Source organism: Tauraco erythrolophus, chromosome 3 (genome assembly GCF_009769465.1).
Source record: "Tauraco erythrolophus isolate bTauEry1 chromosome 3, bTauEry1.pri, whole genome shotgun sequence".
In the NCBI taxonomy this organism is placed as follows: domain Eukaryota; kingdom Metazoa; phylum Chordata; class Aves; order Musophagiformes; family Musophagidae; genus Tauraco; species Tauraco erythrolophus.
Genome location: NC_141467.1, coordinates 76,632,403 through 76,646,196, shown reverse-complemented (window position 1 = coordinate 76,646,196; position 13,794 = coordinate 76,632,403).

Sequence of the window (13,794 nt, the reverse complement as noted above, 5' to 3'; positions counted from 1 at the left end):
AAACCTCAGCAGTATAGATGAAAGAGTGTCTTTCCCTTCAACTCTGACTGTGATATCTTTGGAAGGAAGAACACTTTATGGAAAAGGATAATGTCATAGTTAAGGCTGAGGGCTATGTTTTTAGGTTCTCTTCATGGTTCTGCCAATGACTTTTATTTGATACAGATAACTTATTACCTCCATACAGCATTTTGCTCATCTTCAAAATGAGGATAATACCTACCTCAAGGAATCCATGAAGATGAATTTATTACCTTTTTTAAAGGAATACAAGATCTCAAAGGATCATGTGAATGCAAAACATTGCTGATTCTCTCACTCCTGTGTTACAGAAAGTTGCATTAAGCAAGAACTCAATGAAAAGTCTTTTCCATTTCCCCTTGTGAATTTTTGCACAGACTTGATGTTTGGGGTATATGTGTGTGTATAATACATTGACAAGTTTATTTGTCAACAAATTCAAGTTTATTTGTATCTCCAGCCTGTGTTTACTGAGCTCCCTTGTGTGTTTCTATATTCCTGAGAAGGTGTGAACTCTTCTGTTGGACTTCTCTTCACCAGAACACAGTGCAAAAAAGGCAGACCTACCTATCCCGCATTTTGTATGTGCCTGGCGTGCTAGAAATCTAGAACTCTGTTAAAGACTCTGTTCTGTCCAAACATGCTAAACAATTTGAACTTCTGTCTTTTTTTTCTGTCTACATTTCACTCAATGTGGTTACCTTTCTGCAGGCTATTACTGAAACAGATATTTGAACCCTGGAATAGTAGATTTTAATCAAATGCTTGAAAAATGTTATTATGTTTGTCTCAGTCATTCCTATTGCAGATACTTCCCTTCACATGGATAACTACATTAACTGTTTGGAGAGAGCATAAGGGAAGAAGACTTAACAGTCCAGAGAGCAGAAAACCTACTGGATATGTGAGTGAGTGAGTGAGTGAGTGAGGTTCAGATCCATGGGCTGAACTAAGCAAAGCAAGAACATCATGATTGGATTCTTACTCCTACATGCTTGCCTGAAACTCTTTTAAGGTCAGTGAACATCTGTGCTCCATCTGAGTTTGACCAGATAAGCTTTAAAAGTAGCATGAATGCTTCTCAGCAATACTTTTCTATTTCGACACATCAACAGTTTCTGACACAAATTATTTCTTCACAAAATCGCCTGATGGTTTTACTTCAAACAAACTTACTCTGCAATGAAAGAGCTCAATGGCAGAACATATAGGGAGTGCTTTGCCGAACAAAAAAAAAAACCCCATTTGTTAACTAATTCTCTGTTACCCAACATCATCAAGATTAGAAGTTTCTGGTATGTGGACTGGGGGTCATCATGGAATCATATTAAACATTAAAAACTGATGAATGTATCATTTTTGCCTGACAGTGTATTTTCATGAGGAGAAAGCACTTTCCTCCAGGGGACCTGCTTTTCAGTTAGAGGATATGAACCATGCTCACTGCAGCAGCAAAATTGCTGAGTGAAAAGGATTCTGTTCCATGGACAGAGATGTGGCTTTCGCTGGCAGTACTCTATTGTGTTACATGCCTTATGATGTAATGGTGTAAAATATGGGCATAGAGAGAAGAAAAGCATTAAACAGACCAACATGAAAAAGAAGTGACTGTGAGTTTCACACAGGTGAACATTTGACTCTTTGTTAATATAAGCAGTATTGTACTGGTTATGAAGTTAGGAAAAAGGGCAATACAAAATACATCTGCTCATGGCAAAAGTGAGAAAAGATGTTACTGCAGAAACCAGCAGATGTGATAACTGATACTATGGTTAAGGTCAGACTTTGATTCCGCAGCTGCCAACGTGTTGGTGCTGGAAGGTGTTGGAAAAGCTCTGGAACTACAGAAACAGCAATTGGCTCTGTATCATCATCTCCTGTCTTCTCAGCAGAAGTAATCTTTGCTCCTGCCAGTACAAAATAGGTCCTGCCTTGGTTCTGAAACAAAACAGCACTACCGAATAACAATTAAATTCACTTAAAAATCCAACTCAAAACAAATGAGTGAGCAGTTTCCTGGAGGCTGTTCTACAATTGCTTGAAGTCCCAGAAAGAATTTCACTGAGTTCAGCAGGTGCTGAATCAGGCCCTTAGCAGAAAGGAAGATATCACTCTGTTTTATGGGCTTCAATAAAACCACAGCCAAAGAAATGTAAGAGCTATTGGGCTATAATGCCTTAAAAATGGTATCTTACTTCGCAATTGAAGGAGACTGAGAATGTAGTCTCACAGATTTGAATGCCCTGAAGATACAACTGGGTAGATGCTATAGACATAAGGTAGACACATCCATGGACGTTATTGTTCTAGTTTGGATCAGTAGCAAGTTTGTGAATTCCCCTGCTGTCCTCAGCGTTCACACTGTGCAATGATCTTGGAGCATGCAGACTGGATTTCTTTTTTTATGAAACTAAACTGGTAGAAATACTGCAGAAAGGTACCTGCACTCCAACAGCTAACAGATTTGAATGAGCAAGATTAGACTAGATTTAGTTTTCTGCAAAACCTTTAAACTGGATGTGAACATTACATCCTTGTCACCAACTCTTCTACCTCCCAGATTCTTCCTTTTGAAAAACACTACCTGTTGAGGTAGACATAGCTTAAATGACTGAAATGCAATAATTTGTCTCTGATCTAAGAGATGCTTGCAAAAGAGACCTGAACGCCTATGCATGCATCACAGTCTGTGAGAAGTCAGCCTTCATTACAACCTACCTTTCCTTTTGTATTTGTGTATCCGGTCTTTATTTGTGCAATGTGGAAGCAAACATTCCTTATCACTTCTTATTTTTCTCTCTACTTACTTATGTTGCAGTAAATGTAACCTTTATAGTTTTGTAGAATGGGCAGAGGCGGATGGTGCTGCAACCTGAAGATGATGTCTTCTGTTATGTCATTTCCATGCGTTGTGTGAGTACACCCTACCATTTCCCTCATTGTCTGGTGATCACTGCTTTTGCCGATGAGAGATTCATTCCTTAAGAACAATTTTAATGACTAAACATTACTAAGTTGAGTGATTCATCATCAGTTGTCTTCATAAGTCTGCCTTCCAGAAACCGGCTTTTAATTCCTAAGGCTGATTCATGCAACCACCAGCTGGCAAAGCAGTAAGGCCAGGAATATAAGTCTAAGGAAAGTTGGTGTAGGAAGAACAATATGACCCATATTATGGCCCTTCTTTTAGCTGTGTTTTAGTAGTTATACTTCTGAGTGTTCCCACTGTAGTAGGAGAGTAATAATACTTTGGGTTTAACAAGCTGAACCTCCTTGGGGAATGAAAGAGGAGAAAGAAAATTCGAATTGTTGAAAAAACAGAATGACCTAACTGAAAGAGCAGGTCAAGAACGAAGATCCTACGTATGCTCTGACTGCCACTTTCCCAGATGTGAGAAAGGAAGAATATCTCCAGAAATTCAAGTTTATTTGTATCTCCAGCCTGGGTTACTGAGCTCCCTGTGTGTTTCTGTATTCCTGAGAAGGTGTGAACTCTTCTGTTGGACTTCTCTTCACCAGAACACAGTGCAAAGCAGCACCTGATAGTGCTTTGGTGGACTGAATGTACAAAAAGGCCAACTACATTGATTCTGAATTAGATACTGTTTTCTAGACCTTTTTCATTCTCAGGAGAATACAAAGTTGGATTTTCTGGAGAGGATATATAATAAAGAAAGCTCTAGTTTGAAGTTGTAAACAATGCTGAAGACAGGCTCTTTAATCAGGTCTTTTAAAACTGATGTAACTATCATGGAGAAAATAACAGGAGAAGGTGTTACCAGTTTCCTTGAAGAGGCACCAAAACTTATGAATATACAGTGAATTCATAAAAAAATGAGATGTTAGCTTTGTTAACATAAATGTTCTAGTTTTTTACTAAGACAAAGCTAAAAAGACTTCTGAATAGAGGAAAGTGTGTTGTCCTTCCACCCATACCACTGTCCAATCTGAATGTGACTTTAGAGGAGGCCACTTGCCTGGGATTGAATCCAGTGCTCTACACTTTTAAAAGAGTGCTTGGATATCAGATGCCTGTGTGCTAAGAGGGATTGCTTCAGCAAGCCTGAGTTATGTTCTGTACCTGCTGTTCTGCTCTTGGGAGCTGTGAGCAAGAACAGGACGGTGACTCAACAGCCTTTCAAGTTACTGTTCACAGTAACACTGCATGAGATAGGAAAACAGCAATAAAATAATCTGCAGTCTATACACTGTAATATTCCTACACACAATTCAGCACTCTCCAGTTGTTAGCCAAACATAGATGTCTTCTTCAGACGTCTGCCATCCTGCCTCTCTGTGTCAGGGAAAGTTACAATAGTTTTATGACTGAACTCGAGTCCTGAGATCAATCATCAACATACCTGCTGACATGCTAAACTGTATCCGGATTTGGTATGCTAATGACCACAAACCCAGACATATGGGTTCAGTCAGGATCTCCACCTCAGCTCGGCACCAGAAAGTAAGCGACCGAGGTCTGTGAGTGAGTGAGTGAGCACTTCTAGCCCATTTCAGGGCAAGGTCAAAGAGAGCATTCAACTAGCTGAATAGTTATCACAAAACACAGCAGAGCAGAGAGAAACATTTGTACCTATGTATTCTTGTTTCAGCTCCAGCAGACTCTTTTCCCAGTGATGGGGCAATAAACTAAAATATAAGTGCTAGCTGGTATCATTCCCGCTTCCTTTAATATATTCCTACAGTTCTGTGATTGTAGCTAGCCTGTTGATTTTGGCCTGGTTCACATGGAATCAACTACCAGATCTCAGGTGGGAGCTGTGACTAATGACTGAAATACAGGAAAGAGTAGCTACAGCTCTCTGCACCGGGATCCTGATCTGCTTCCTCATGTTCAGGTGAGGAGGATGGTCGATCAGCATCATGAATGGCCCACTTTCCCTGGTAAACCCACGCCCATCCTAAACTGGGACATTTCCCATAAGGATGCTCTGACTCAGCATCACATTCCTGTGACAACTTGGATTCACATTCAGTCCCTCGTGAAGTGGCTGCTGTCTTAGGGAGTAGCTTCATTCTCTTCCCCCCAGATCTCCTCCCCTGAGGGGAATTTTGAGCCTGAGGACAAAGATCTTGAGACCTCAGTTTTCATTTTCCTAAGAAAGGTAGTCAGGTATGCGTTTTTCACTAATCTCCCAGATATTCAATATGTCGAAGGGTTTTTTTTTTTTTTCAAAAGCATTGTATCTCTCAATGTTCTGTTTCTTGGTTGTTGTTTCTTTGGCCATTTATATTTATCTCCTTATAATCACATGGGAGCCTCTGGTAAAACACTCAATACTCAAATGGCACTTACAATGCTCACCACTTAATATAATATAGGTGACATTCTCTGTGCACACTGCTAAATTTATACGTACAGTTGTGTGGATACTTTTAATATGCAACTGTGGCAGCCCACCTTCCTGAGAATTTTTCTAGTATACTCAACATGTATGTGACTTTATTAAAAAGGAAATAATAATTTTTAAAAATCTTTCGCATCGAGATGTTTCCTGAAAGAGCCAGTCCACAGAAAAGGACACTGAACTTCTGAAATAAAAAACAATCATGACACATGGAAAAGATGTCCAGGAGCTAGCTAATCAGTGTCAAAATACATACCGCTAGAATTCACAGAAAATTCAGGGCAGCACAATGCAAGTTCTCCCAGCATTCAGTATTGATTATTATGCTGATGTGGACATAAAGATAGGAGCACATGGCTGGAAGATACATTCTAGGTCATGGTCTCTAGACAGTCTAGTTCATTTAGGTCACAGAACTGTGGGCAACAAAGGAAAAATCTCCAGTTCAAAAGGCTACAGAGACTCCACATGTACCTAATACCCTAGGATGCAAAGCAGCTGCAACACCTTGTACTGAATTTATAGTCTTATAAAGGCTGAGTGTCACAGCTATTCCATGGGAAGCATGAGTGACAAACTGAGAGCATCTCCAGTCTCTGTACTAGCATAGAATATGTTAAACAAAACTCATTCAAAGACTGACTACTTTCCTTTCTGTATAGAAAGGTGAAAGAAAAAAGACTGTTTAAGTCAAACTTAGGAGAAAAGCCCTTCTCGATCAATATCTTCTTTAACCCTTAGCACCAGCCTGAAGCAATATAATGCACTATGACCCTCAAATGTATCTTGTAAACTTCCTCCCTGCAGCTATGGCAAATCTTTTCAGCTTCAAAGCTGAAAGCAAAACTTGCCTCCCCTAGAAACTAGAGCATTCACCTGGGAAAATCCTCCTCAACCTCCAAACATGACAAGTAAAAACCCTTGAGAAAACATTATAAATGCCATACAAACTCATAAGATACAGGTACTTAAGATACGTATCTGTCTACACAACACATGACATACCTGAAGTTTGATTGCCCAATGCTCGCAGCCTTATTCAGAAACATGGTCACCTAATGCCATTTCAGGTGCCGTAACAGCTCAAAAATCTGCACAGGTTTGGCAAATACTGCCTAGATCTTGTAGAAGTACTTCTTTGGACTGACAGTGCCTGAGGACATGGCACAAGTTGCCTCTGTCTTGGGGACTGAAGTGAGCCACTAACTTCCTAGCCTAAGACGTTTTTTCACTCTGTTATGCAACTCTTTCCATACAGATACTGAAGTTCATCTTGAAACAAATTAGCTTCACTTTCTGCCACACCAATGTGGATACTCTTAAAATTTTACTCCTCAGATATTAGGAATTTCCAGATATATTTATTCATACCAATTTACAGTAACTTGATTTATGTTAGTGCTTCTATTAGTTTGAGCTATTCTTCTTTCCTTGATATTCATCCAAAGTTATATTTCTAGAGTCCTCATATCCATAACCTGGGCTGCATCAAAAGAAACGTGGCCCAGCAGGTCAAGGGAGGTGATTCTGCCCCTCTACTCTGCTCATGTGAGACCTCACCTGCAGTACTGAATTCAACTCTGTATTCCTGTCATCGTTTGATGTGGAAGAGGTGGGGGTTCTGGTGGCAGGAGAGGGGTTTTGGTTCCTGTGACCTTCCGGGTTTGGAACTGGGTTAGGCTTGGTCTGGCCACCAGATCAGACTGCCATCCCCCTCAGGCTTGAGCCAATAGGGCGCCTCTGCGAATTGCCCTATTTAAGTTGGGACAAAGGAACCGGAAAAGGTGCTTTTGCCCAGGAGCAAGCAGAGAAGGGAGGAGGGCACTGCCCCCGCTCCCTGGCTCCCGGCCGGGCAGCTGCCTGCATTGGCTGACACCGCCCACGGAGAATGGCGTGGCGGAGCCAGCTGGGGAACTCGGGGCACCCCACTCCCGGGGTGCCCACTGGGCTGAGTTCACCTGGAGAGGACTGAGCCTGAGAGAAACAGCCGCATCGACAGCAGGTCCGTGAGGATGGAGGCGGGGAGGAGGTGTGCCGGAGCCGAGTTTCCCCTGCGGCTGATGGTGAGATAGCAGGCGGCCCCCTGCAACCAGGACGGCCTCGGTGGAGCAGAGACCACTCACAGCCCTTGGAGGGAAGATGCCTGAGCCTGAGGATGGTCGTGTTGGGGGTGCACGACAAGGCAGAGAGGCATCTGGAGTCTGCGTGACGACTCACGCCGGAGCGAGTGGCTACACTCCCTAAGTACCCAGGACTGTGGTAAAGCCCACACCAGAGCAATCTGTGGGGAAGGATTGCTTCCAGTGGGCTGGACTCACGCTGGAGAAGTTTGTGGATTTTTCCTCGTGGGTAGGGGATCCATTGGAGCAGGGGAAAAGGGTGTAAGGACTCCTTCTCCTTTAAGAAAGATAGCAGCAGTAACAGCACGGAATGAACTGACCTGCACTCCCCCAGTCCCTGCCCCCTGTGCTGATGGGGGGAGGAGGTAGAGCCGGGAGGAAAAGGAAGGGGGTGGGGGAAGGTGTCGGTTTTAAGATCTGGTTTTGTTTCTTTCTGTCCTCTCGAGTAACCGGTTTTGTTTCCCTTTGTCCTTCTAAGTAACCATTAATAAACTGTTTTGCTTTAAGAAAGCCTAGTCTGTTTGCTCGGGACCATGGTTGGTGGGTGCTCCCTCTATTCTTGTCTCATCCCTCAGTCCCTTTTTTTTTTTCTCTCCTCTCTACTTTACTGGAGAAGGAGAGACTGTGTGAGTTTTAGTTGCTGGATCAGCCTAAAACCATGACAATTCCCCAACATAAGAAGGACATGGACCTGTTGGAGTGAGGCCAGAGGAGGGCCATGAATATGATCCAAGGGCTAAAACACCTCTCCTATGAAGACAGGCTGAGAGAGTTGGAGTCGTTCAGCCTGGAGAAGAGAAGGCTCCAAGGAGATCTTCCAGCAGTCTTCCAGTACTTAAAGGGAGCCTACAGGAAAGCTGGAGAGGGACTTTTTACAAGGGCATGTAGTGATAGGACAAGGGGTAATGACTTTAACAGAAGAGGGTAGATCTTGATTAAATCTAAGGAAAAATTCTCTCTGAGTGTGGTGAGGCACTGGAACAGGTTGCCCAGAGAAGTTGTGGATGCCTCATCCCTGGAAGTGTTCAAGGCCAAGTTGGATGAGGCTTTGGGCAACCCGATCTAGTGGAAGGTGTCCCTGCCCATGGAAGGGAGTTGGAACTAGATGATGTATAAAGTCCCTTCCAACCCAATCGGTTCCATGATTCTATGATTAAATGGCTTTAAACTGAAAGAGGGTAGATTTAGATTAGATATAAGGAAGAAATTTTCACTCTGAGTGTGATGAGGCACGGGAACAGGTTGCCAGAGAAGTGTGGATGCCCCATGCCTGGAAGTGTTCAAGGCAGGTCGGATGAGGCTTTGAGCAACCTGGTGTAGTGAGGGGTTGTCCCTGCCCATGGCAGGGGAGTTGGAACTAGATTATCTCTGAGGTCCCTTCCAATCCTAACCATTCTATGATTCTATGAGTCATATCCTCTTCCATCTCTTGTTTTTGCTTGGCTAAACAACCCAAGTTCTGCAAGGTCTCCTTGTAAGGCTTTCTCTTACTTAATGATGTAGACCATTTCTGCTCTTCTTCGAGTTCAAGTTTATCTTTCTTGAGCATAGCGTGTCTAGACACCAGTACATGAACAAGACCTTACCAATGCCTTGTTGCAATGGCACTTCTGCAATTCCTCTTCTCATATTGATGTCATGCTATGGGCCTTTTAGTGTATATGACCACTCAATTCTAGAAACATTGGATAAACTTTATTAAAAATTATAAATCTGAGGGACACAAACATTTAACTTGCAATTTCCATAGAGATAGGAAGGTTGATGTGGGATTTTTATGCAGGCAGGAAGTTTTACATGGACTGTTTCTTTTGTCTTTTTTTCGCTTCTCCATTTCCTCACACACTGCCAAAGCAATTTTCCATCAGCACTCTGCCACTTCACTGTAAACAGCCTTTTAGTTCTTCTAGTTCTCTATATATCAGTAATCAAGGACACTTTTTACCACCGTCTTCTGCTAGTAAGAAAGGGAGATTTATCTTCATCATGTATGTTTTTTCCCTTATTTACAATCAATATAATTTGCTGGTACATGTCCCATGTAGGTCAATTGCCCAATGACACTACTGTCAAGGTCTAAGATCATTATCAAACCACCAGCAGACTTTAAAGACAACAAGCTGTCATGGTATACAATAAACCTACATGAGTTGAAATGATGCATTCATTCATGATATGTGATTTGTGTTATAATGTGACAGACACAGAAATCCCTCTTTGCAAAATGCAATCAAGATACCTCACTTACAAAAACACAATGCTTCACCAGGGAGTTTCAGGAAATGGAATTTATCTTTATAAAACAGAGATGACCATACTTATAGGATATTATAACTGAAAGTTTAAATTCAGTTAAGATGGCTGGCTAGGACAGGAATACATACAAACTCTTTCCTGTCAATAAATGCTTATGAAATCACAATTCATCATCTGAACTGCAAATGGTTCACTTCTTACACTAACTAAATAGAAATTTAGGTTCTGGAATGTGAAATGATTTTGCATTTCAAGTTAAATAAGCTACTTTCAGAGTAGATATAGCTGGAATAAGTTCAAGCTAGTTAATTGGTTGTCACCTATCTTTGAAACAGACAAACATGAATAGGGGGAAAATAGGAAGGAACGCTAAATAGGAAATGTCGGCAAACTCCTTATTATCGGAGTTGCTGTGCTCCATCCCAGCACAACAGTATTACTGTGCACAGAATATTGGTGCAAGCTTTTACTCTTTTCTCCTGTTTTGCTTCTATAGATATCTAGATTCCCTATTACCCTGTTCGGTTCCTACAAACTCTATTAATTTACCTTTTCTTTACTGGCAATGCTCTTATTCTGGACTCAGTTATCTTCTTTTCTTGACCAGCTCTGCAGGGTCTTCCATTATGCTCTGTCCCATACTAGTGGGAGACTACGCTAGTGTAAGAGCAGTTGAAGGGGCTGTGGCTTTTGCGTTATTTACCTCTCACTGCCACAACATAAGAATATGCATGAAGACTCCTTCGTTCTATACAGGTAAAGATAAAACTCCAGAAGAAGCAATATTTATGCTACTTGCATTATAGTGATGAACTTCAGCTGCTCATTTAAACAGAAAGTGTGAATGTTTCTGTGAGAATGAAGAATCTGCTCTTCAGCCAAGAAATCAAATAGTAAAGCCAGTACTAAAAAAACTGTTTAGTGATAGTGACACAGCACATGAGCAACTCATGAATAATTTTTTTTTTTGTGGACTTGGTAATTGGATATTAACAAAATATCTCCAGTATTTCTGTCACTTAACAGTATCCTTAGACTGCTTTCAGTTATAGACTTCATCACCTAACATGGAAGTACAAGGGGCTGAAACACATCTTTCCCATCTCCTAATCTCTGCTTTTGACACCTTGTGGAGGTTGCTTTTTGAAAATCTTCTCTTCTGCATTTGACTATTATAAGACTTGTCTGTGGATGCATAACATCCACCTCCGAGCCTGACCTCTGTGAATTTGGCTCCTGGCTGGAATTCTGGCAGCTGACTACCTGTCAGCAATTTAATGGAAGGATCCTGCCATCATCCGTTTCAAGCTCTCTGAGCAGGAAAACGAAATGTGGGTTTCATATTTCAAAGAACAATAGAGTTCAGGGATGGTTTTTTAAATTGATATTCTGGCCGCGGGAGTCATTAAATATAGTTCTGCATCTCTTCTAGACTGTGAGATCAAACAGCACAGGCAATAGGAGGAATATTTGCTCACTTACAGTACATGTGCAATTTTTGCAGATTGGTTGGCTTCACTCTGCAACTTATTACAAAGAGAACATAAAAATATCATTGACATGTCTGGTTTTGTGCTGAAAAAATCCCATGCTAAAATGTTTGGGTTTTTTTCCCCCCCAACTGTTTCTCAACTTTTTTTTTCATTGATATTGAGACTCTAAAACTTGTTTTTCTAGAATCTGTTGGTAGCTGATTGGAGAAACTATGCAGTTTGAAAATTATCTCGGTTCTAACTAAGTGGACAATATTTGATTTGAAAGGTCTGATGTGAAAATCATTAATTTTCACCATAATTCAGACTGGTAATGCTGAAAACCCATAAAAAGTTATGGATAATTTAGTAGCCTCCAACATCATAATCCAGAAATCTTGACTCCAAACTCACTACAGAAGCAGAATTTTCAATAAATTAACCAGACTAAACTCGGAAGCACTGTCTTTCACCTTAGGATTGAAAACAACTGAAAAATAACCTGCCCTATTCATGATTTATAAAAGGGAAACAGTGTGTATCCAGTTTAGCACATCTCAGCTTCACAAAACTCAAATCCCAAAATACAGAATCAGACAGCTTAAAGCAGTAGAGTACACCTAAATTGAAATTCAAGTTTCTTTTTTTAGGATGCTTAACCAGAAGTACATACGTATGAGTAATCTTCAGTTAGAGTGTCTGGACAATGCTGATTTGTTGCAGTATGAAATGTGGAGTATTTGGATACAATTTCATCACCTAAGCAAAAGGTTGTTTGTCAATGGAGGTTAATGTATTGCATTTAAAGAGTTCATTTCACAATTAATACTATTTGCATGTATTTGGTAGCCAAAGTAAGAGAGAGAGCATTGTTTACTAATATAAAATACCAAAAGAATTTCTGTTACTTCCTGGGAGTTTTAAAGTCATAAATTGGGAATGTCTCTGAGTAATCATTATTTATAGATGTTTACACCATTATTTCTTCACTCTAAGACATTATTTATTACGTTTTCAATAAAAAGAAAACTCCAAACTAATGGAATGCTGAACGTTTTCTCCGTATATGGCAAAAAGAATCTGAGCACTAGATAGGAAATATTAAAAAATACAAGATATGCATCACTTGCACAAAATACATGAAAAGAATCTGTAAATTTTTGAGACGTGAGACTGTCAAGTCTGAAGGACAACTTTGGGATACTCTAAAACAGAGGACTCATAATGAATAGGTATAGGATCCAGTAAGAGACATGCAGAATGATGCCATCACAGTATAGACTGTGAGAGGCTGCCTACCGCACCACACAGAGCAAGCCTCTTCATCGTAAGAACTCATCAGCACAGTGGTTTGGGGAGTCTCACCCAAGTCATTGCAAGGTACCATTGCAAGGCTCCTTGCAACTGAGACTCATGGCACCGTTTAGTCTGTCCTTTTTAAGAGGTTTGATTCCCAGTGTGAATGCTACCTTATGCAAAGACCCCATGAATTCTTTTACTAAGCAACACTGTGAGTGTGCAACAGCTGACATGGAGAAAGAGAGAGGATTTAATATCTTAATGTAAGTACTTATAGCAAAGTTTTTCTGATCTTTAAAAGAAGCTGGTATTTTGGTATTGCTAGTCCTTTGTGCCTTTTTGCGAAGAAATAGAATCATAGAAACACAGAACCATGGAATGAGTTGGATTGGAAGAGATCTGCCATGAGCAGGGATATCTTCAACTAGATCAGGTTGCTCAAAGCTCCATCCAAAATGACCTTGAACATTTCCAGGAACTTGGCATCCACAACTTCTCTGGGTAACTTGTTCCAGAGTCTCACCACCCTAATCGTAAAGAACTTATTCCTTATATCCAATCTAAATCTACCCTCTTTTAGTTTAAAACCGTTGCCCCTTGTACTGTCACTACAGGCTTTGGTAAAAAGTCTTTCTCCGTCTTTCTTATAAGCCCCCTTTAAATATTGAAAGGACACATTAAGTTATCCCCAGAGCCTTCTTTTCTTCAGGCTAAACCTGGAGACTAAAATGCCCTCTAGAAACTTCATAAAAGTCTTCCTACTATATTTCAGCAAAGAAATTATAGAAAAACTTGGCTTGCTGCGACGCACAGAACCATTAGATTTATTTCCTAGAAATCATAGAGACATACATGACCAAGGACAGCAGATCCAACGCACTTAAAGCTCAGATGTCTCTTCACAGCATGACTCATTCAAGGTTAGGCTGGCTTTAGAGGAGCAACTTAAGCAAGGAGTTAAGCCTCTGCAATGGAAATATACATGTAGAAAAGCTCCTTCTAAAGAAAATTGCAATATCATAGCCAGAGAAGTCCAATGATTTCAAGAACTATCCATAAGAAAATTAGTATTTCTACAGTGTCAGAGTTTTCTGTTAAAAATGTAGAGCTTAATAAATCCTAAACCTGCTTTCTGAAGTTGAGTCTTCACATTCTTTTGAGCTCAAGGTTTACTTTGCCCTGGACCATTTCCGTGGCTAGGTGGGCAGAGTCGAGTTTTGCCACCTCTAGCGTTTTTAAAAATGGGCTTTAAAAAATGTT